Raw genomic sequence first — 7,285 nt, 5'->3', positions numbered from 1 at the left:
CCGTGAGAGAAGCAAGGATGGAGAAGTTTTTGTTCCCAGTTCTGGGAACCCTGCACCCCTTTCCAAGACAAACCATGACTATTCCACCCCCCACTTAACATAAAATTAGAGAATCAGCATAAAGGGGAGAAATCTTGTTAAACTCAGGGTCTCCTCGCCTCACAGGGGTTGACCCATTCCTTCTCCAGAATGTACTATGCTTTAATAAACTTTGGCATTTTGTCTGCATCTGCCTGGTCTGCTCATTTGGCCCGTCCACTCGGTACCAGTAACCATTTCTCGGTACTGGGAACCAAGAACCAGGGAAAACACGGGCCTGACATCTGGTCCCCACGTCTGACACAGTCCTTGGCACGGTGGGAAGTGGGTTCCTTCTGCGCACGACTGCACCCCCCCACGGGGGTCTGGCGGCACAGAACCTGGTCTGCCCCTGTTCAATGAGACGAGCCCCTGATCACACGCTCAGAGGTCTGGCAGCAGCGAGATGCTGTGGCAGTTTCCGAATGCTCCACCTCCGGTCTAACCTTTGCCAACTAATAGGTCTCAGGAAGCGCCAGTCCGTGGACCTTGCTTGGAGGAGCACAGATCTAAAGCTTCTCAGACACTCCAAAAGCCATGGGGATTTTGGCCATTTCCTCAGCCAGAGCTGCCTTCAGAAAGTGGCTCTTAACTGCACACAGAAGCCCCCGAGAAGCCACGAGCCTCCCCACGCCCAGGCCACACCTGGCACAGTTAAAGCAGAGTGTCTGGGAGGGAGGCCCAGGCCCTGGTGGGTGCTGTAGGTGATCCCAGGTGATCCCAATAGGCAGCCCCGGGCAGCAGAGCACCGCTGGGGATGACGTCTGCAGGCTGTGACGCCATCCCTCCTAGGGATGCATTTATCATCACAGCCTTCGAAGGAGAGGAAACAGACACAGAGAGTCAGGGGCCTTTCCAGGGCCCCGCGGTGCGACGTGTGCTCCACCTGGCCCCCACTCTGCAAAGTGCAGTCCCTGGACCAGCAGCAACAGCCTCCCCCGCAGCTTGTTAGAAATGGGTCCTGAATGGCTTCTTTAATAAAATTATTTGACCCTCCCCATCATTCACAAAAATGTCAATACCCGGAGAACTGCCCCCTTTTGTTTAGCTGCCAGATAGCTCTGTGACGTCCAAGAGTGTCTCTGAACACAAGAAGGAATCTGGGGCCAGAGGACCTGGGTGTGAGGCCAGTGGTGCCCCTACTTCCGGTCTCTTCAGTGTTCCCGCCTGAGTGCCCAGCCTGTTCCGGGGCAGGCAGCAACAGCACCTACACCTCTGCAGGTGGCCGTGGGCACATAGCAATACGAAGGACACAGCCCTGTCAGTAGCTACCGACCCAATGGCCATGAGAAGCAATCCAGCCACCGACTATCAAACCCAGCCAGGGAGCGAATATTCCCTCCATCTCTCCTGGCAAAAGGCTGTTCCCACATTTCTTGGGACAGATGTGGTTCTCACTTGGATCCCTCTCTCCAAAAAGTACCAAGGACTTTCTGCAAGCCCTGTGTTCCCAGAGCAGCTTAGCAAGGACCCCACAGGGCTGCTGTGGGAAGTATCCGGACATGATCCCTGGTGGGGAAAGCAGCTGGCCCTCCAGCTGGGCCCAGGTGGCAAGGACACAGCCCCAGGTGGGCTGGGAGGGACCCTGCAGCTGTCAGAGAAAGCGGGGCTCTGTGGGACTTCAGTGCAGCCACGCAGGGGACAAAGCCTCCACTCTCTCAGCCCCAAGGAGAGGGCGCAAGGACTCACCACTTCTCCGCCCAGGACTTCTTTCCTTTTGGTAATTCCAGCCAGCTGGTACGAGGGAGCCTGGCCCAGCAGGGCACACAGCATGGTGTAGTCCTGCCCTGCAGGGAGTTTGGTGCTCTGGATCCTAACAGCTGCCACAGCAGTTATCAAACTTCTCTGTGCGCATGAATCACTGGGGTTCTCATTCTAAGGCAGAGTTGGCGGGGTGGGGGAAGGGTGCTGAGATTCTGTATTTCTAACAGCTTCCAGGTGATGCCAGAGCTGCTGGCCCATAGACTACACTTTGAATAGGGAGGGCTCAGATTTGAATTCTTCCCCAGCCGTTCCTGACTGCATGAAATTGAGAAAGGTATTTAACTCTCTGACCCTCTGTTTCCTCATCTGCAAGGCGGAGTCATAAACTGCACCCACTCCATGGAGTGGGAGGCAACAAAGCCCCTGAGTGAGTTAAGAGAAGAACTGGGGCTCAACCCCAGGCGCTGCCCTCATAAAGCAAGAGAATGACCCCCAACAGTATGTTCAAGGGGAGTTTGGGACCCAGCAACATAATTATTTCCAAAAGGTGATGTGGCAGCATGGGACTGCGAATCAGACATGGCCCTTGGAGTCTCAAGCCATTGCTCAGTAACTTATGGACAATATGATGCATAAAGGTTTTGTAGGAAGGAGGGAAGGAAGGTCTTTCAAGTCAACTGCTTAGCACAGGACTTAGCATATACAAGGCACTCAAATGTTTGTTTCCATTTTCCTGTGTTGGTTTCCTTTTTTTTCTGTTAGTTTTCCATTTTTTTAATCTTTCCAGAGAAAATGCAACTACAATCCAAAAGGAGCTTCTGAGGAGAATCATTCAATGACCATGAGCATGAATGTTTGTCTCTAACTCATATTTGTTTGCTTTTGGTTACATGTGACAGAAACCCCAACTCAAACTTAAAAGGTTGGCCCTCTTAACTGAAAAGTCCACTGGGATTCAGGCATAGCTGGATCTAGGTACCTAAGTGATGTTGTCAGGAAATGACACTCTCCATCTCTTTGTTCTGCCTTCCTCAGCATCAGCATCATTCTTGGGCTGGCTCTCTGTGTGCGGTGACAAAGATGACCTCCAGCACCTCCAGGTGAGCAGACCTGGCATAAAAAGAGATCCTGTTTCCCAAACCATCCAAAAGAAGTCCCAGGACTAATTCTTATTGGCCCAGGTAGAGTGATGTGCCTGTCCTGGGTGACCTGCTCAGCCCTGTGTGACATGTCAACCGTGGAGGCAGGATCAAAGGGAGGTACATTAGTCTGCTAGAGCTGTCATAACAAACTACCACAAACCAGGTGGCTTAAACAACAGAAATGTATGTCACAGCTCTGGAGACCAGAAGTCCACAATGAAGGTGTGAGAAGAATCACTTCCTTGTGGAGGTTCTGAGGGAGACTCCATTCCAGACCTCTCTCCTAGCTTCTGGTGGCAGCTGACGGTTCCTGGTGTTCTCTCACCTGTAGCTGTATCATTCCAACCTCTGCCTCCATTTCTCTGTGTGTCTCTGTGTCTTCACATGGTCGTCTTATAATGACACCAGTCTTCAATTTGGGACCTACCCTAATCCAGTATGATCTCATCCTAACTAATTATATCTACAAAGACTCTATTTCCAAATAAAGTCACATTCTGAGCTTCTGGATAGACATGAATTTTAGAGGGACACTCTTCAACCCAGTATAAGTGTTAAACCACAAGAAAAATTGAGTATAGATACCAGAAAAAATAGACTGTGGATGCCCAGCAGGCAAAGTCCAAAACCAACAGATGTCCCCAATACCACATAAGTCACCCATCATCAAATTTCAAAATAGAGGCGATCTTAAGCAAATCTGTTGTCTCACTACCTAGAAACAACTCCGCCTAGTTAACTCCACAAGGGAAATCCCACAGGGAACCCAGTTCCACAGCAACCAGGAATCTCTCTTCGATGGGAATGTTTCTTAGAAGCTGAGCTAAATTTGTAACTGGAATTCTCTTCAAGCCAGCGTACCGCCCGCCTCACTGTTCTGACTTCACATGTGTCTAAAATATTGAGCGCCCTTCCCCTCCAGGGAATCCAGCTTCCTGCCTGTAGAGCCCAGCTGCATCTAAAAATGTACAGTTGCTTTGTGAAGGCAAAGTCAACTATTTCTGAGTTTCTTTTCTCAGGAAACATATCCTCCAACTTGGCCAAACCAGACCCATCTTCTCAGAATCGTGATCACCAAGACTCTAGCCCAGTTTCAGATTTTACTTCTTTTTCTCACTGCAGAAGAAAAGTCAAATTTCAGTTTCTTGGGGGGAAAATATCTAGCAGAATATAGGACAAACTCTTTCCAGTGGTTATCTCTGGATGGTAGAATAAAAGAGTTTCACTGGAGCATAAGTTATTTTTGAAACAAAAAATATATATATAAAGACTTTAAAATTAAAAGTAGTTCCTAGGAGTTCTGGTAAACCCATTATACCATGTTGTTAACAACCATTGACTTATGATCTGTGGCAAATAGTAAAATTTCTCCCCCAACAACAATGACAAAAACAAAATCTGAGCCAAACAAAAGCAGTGAAAGCAGAAAAGTACATGTGAAAAAATCCAAGGCAAATGACATTTTTCATTTCAGTTTCCTGAAAGGAGCAATGATGTCCCATTTGATGTGATGACACTCCCTGGGGACCTGATACCCTGGACAAGGGTCTGGAGTCCCAGGTCTGGGTCACAATGACCCTAGGCAAGTCTCTTTACCCATCTGGGCTCAGTTTCCTCATTTTCTAAAAATATCGCACTAACTTGTTTATGTAGTTGTCCAAACATTCAAATGGGTCCACCTATGGGAAGGAGCTTTGAAAATACTGTAAACATTATGGGGGATTATTAATAAAATCCTTAATTATTTAAGCATTTGTGACATCCTGCCAGACCCCAATAAAGTGCATACACAAAGATAATCCTTTGCCTCAAAAATGATGACTTTTTTTTTTTTTTTGCTTGTTTATTTTCACTTCAGATGCCGAGGGTTGAAATCATCACGTTCCTCAGTCCTTGAGGTGTAACCATGCAAGTTTCCACTCTTACTATTTATTTTTTCCCTTGTACCTCCAGCATCCCACTCTTTCCCCTCCTCCCTACCATTTCACTCTGGATAATGTAGTGCTGTTTTCACACATGCCTTAAAAGCTGTATGTGTTTATGTGGGTGCACTTCTAATTTACATAAATGGCATTAATGATTCTTTTTGCTCCTGGAGTCCTATCACTGTGTTCCTAAGATCCAGCCACGTTGCTGTTGGCAATCTGATCTGTTTCCTCTAATTAAGGCATTATACTTCATGTGCATCCGGGAAGTTTTGCCAGCCTCATCTCCTGGTTGGTGGACAACTTCCTACCTCTACACGTTCTACTGCAGTGAACGTTGTTGTTTGGGTATCTGGGTTTCTGCCGGCTCCGCAGGTCTGCGGCCCTCAGCTGGCTCCCTCTCCAGTCCGGTCTCCTTGCAGCAGCGCACAGAGGATCCTGTCTCCCAGCCCCACCACACTGGGCATTATCCAGCTTTCTAATAAAAACATAGTCCAATAGATGTAAAGTGTCATTTAATTCTCTGGTTACTAATGAGATTAAGCACCTCTTCATGAGTTTATTATTTGGGGTGGGGAGAGCCTTCTAAAAATCGCCTGATCCTATCTTTTTCCCATTTTGTTGGGAGTTGCTATCTTTTTTCCTGTGGATTTGAGGATTTCCTTGAATAGCCCAGGTAGATTTTCTTCCATTCTATCATCTAGTATAAACTCCATCCACAGTGACTGGACCAGAAATCCTTAATTTTGAAATAAGAAAGTTCCTCTCTCTTCCACCTTATGTGTTGGATCTTCCCGTCAGCACCACCACTATTCCCGCACCCCAGTGTACCCGCTGCGCCACTGCGAGTGCCCACCCTCGTACCCAAAACTCACCTCGTGGCTTAAACTCTCCTGCTGGCCTAAGGATGCGGCCAAAGCTCCTCAGGTACACAGGGCCCTTCACAACCCGATCCCTGCCTTTCCTGCCTCTGCTCTGCTACACAAGCCCCCACTTCCGTCCACAACTCTGCCTTGCGGGTGCTGCTCACGCTTTCAAGATCCTCTCACCCCACTTCTTTAGTTGGCAAATGTGAAGACACTTTCAACTGTAGCCTTTGCTTTTGAGTATTTGGGGTGTTTTTCCCACTCAGTTCAGCATTGATATTTGGACACATAGCCAACATGGTTTCCACTTTGGGAGGCAAATGCTAATGGCCCGCGGCATGTCACTGTTACTGCAGTCATATTCAGCGAGTAGAATGTAGTTAGAAGAAGGGACGCTCATAGGTCTGTTTTACAGGTCAAGAAGCTGAGCCTTCATCAAAACAAAATGGTGCTGGACAAGTGTTAGAAGGAGCAGGACAGATTTTGATTCGACTCCTGGCATAGGAGAGAGAGACTCTGGTATCACCTGAGCTCAGCTCCGGCTGGGACAAAGGTGACGGGGTTTTGCAAGAGAGAGTACAGAGAGAACAAAACTAGTTAGGGGGAGTGAAAGAGGGAAAATGAAGGAAAAAGAGACAAGAGGGGCCATGGGGAAATGGAAAATTACAGAACGGGGGTGAGTGGAAAATTACTAAAAATTGTTTGGCAGGTTGAGACAAATACATTTTACAGTTTGGCAGCATTGCATGTTTTTGAGCAAAAGCTAAGCACAGGCCTAGTGTCACCCTTAGTGTCACAGCTAGTGCAGGGGGAAGCCAGGCTGAAGTTTAGCCAAACCTGTAAGCACACCATTCAGGCAAATCCTCCGTCCTCCGGGGACGTAATTGGTTAGGTCTCTCACACGTGGCTATGTGATCACCCAGTGGCGAAGCCTAGATTTAAACACAAGTCTGTCTGACCACAAAGCCCCAAATCCAACCCCTATTTTAGGTTGGTATTTGCAATTCCACCAAGGTGTGGAAGGAGCCCCATGGGAGGCTCGGGCGCAGGAGGGAGTCACTTACCCAGTGAGAGCGTCCAGCTGCCCTCAGCCTCCTGGGTCTCCTCTGGTCCTGAGGCAACAGGAGCTCTTGGGAAGAAAATCACTTTGTAGAAATTTGTCACTAATTGAAAGGGGAAAAAAAAAATACTGGTGGGATAGGTGAAAGAGTGATTAAATTGAGGCTTAAGACCATGCAAGAACTACTTGCTTCTTAATGGGAATGTAATTAAGGAAAAAGCCTAAACATTTTCTTCACAAACGTGGAAAATCTCAGAAGTTTCTAGAAGAAGCCCTCTCCACTGTCACCATCCTGAGATGCAGCGAATTCCCTGAGTAGGTTTTGGCAAAGAATGCCATTTCCTTCACAGGGAAATTCGCCATGGGGCACTTCAGTGCCAGGCACACCTTTCCGCAAAAAGAGACATCAGCAACACTCCTTTCTATGGCAGAGAACAACAGGTTATAGAACTTCAGTCCCCTCAGAGTCTAATTTAGATAATTATAGTTTGCTTCCGAGGACTCTCCCCG

The 7,285-nt window shown here is 47.9% G+C and overlaps 1 long non-coding RNA gene across 2 annotated transcripts; it reads right to left on the bottom strand.

The window, feature by feature from the left end:
• Positions 1-2,698: 2,698 nt before the first annotated feature.
• LOC123644979 lies at positions 2,699-6,895 on the bottom strand. Of its 2 annotated transcripts, none has more exons than XR_006737341.1 (3): positions 6,780-6,895; positions 6,553-6,647; positions 2,699-2,892 (listed from the first exon to the last, which is right to left on the bottom strand). It is a non-coding gene; the product is annotated as an uncharacterized LOC123644979 (long non-coding RNA). The 2 variants fall into 2 exon arrangements; XR_006737342.1 differs by lacking the exon at positions 2,699-2,892 and adding an exon at positions 5,230-5,327.
• Positions 6,896-7,285: the final 390 nt, after the last annotated feature.

The sequence above is a fragment of the Lemur catta genome, chromosome 9 (genome assembly GCF_020740605.2).
Source record: "Lemur catta isolate mLemCat1 chromosome 9, mLemCat1.pri, whole genome shotgun sequence".
In the NCBI taxonomy this organism is placed as follows: Eukaryota; Metazoa; Chordata; class Mammalia; order Primates; family Lemuridae; genus Lemur; species Lemur catta.
This window is presented reverse-complemented; position numbering and strand designations above follow the sequence as displayed.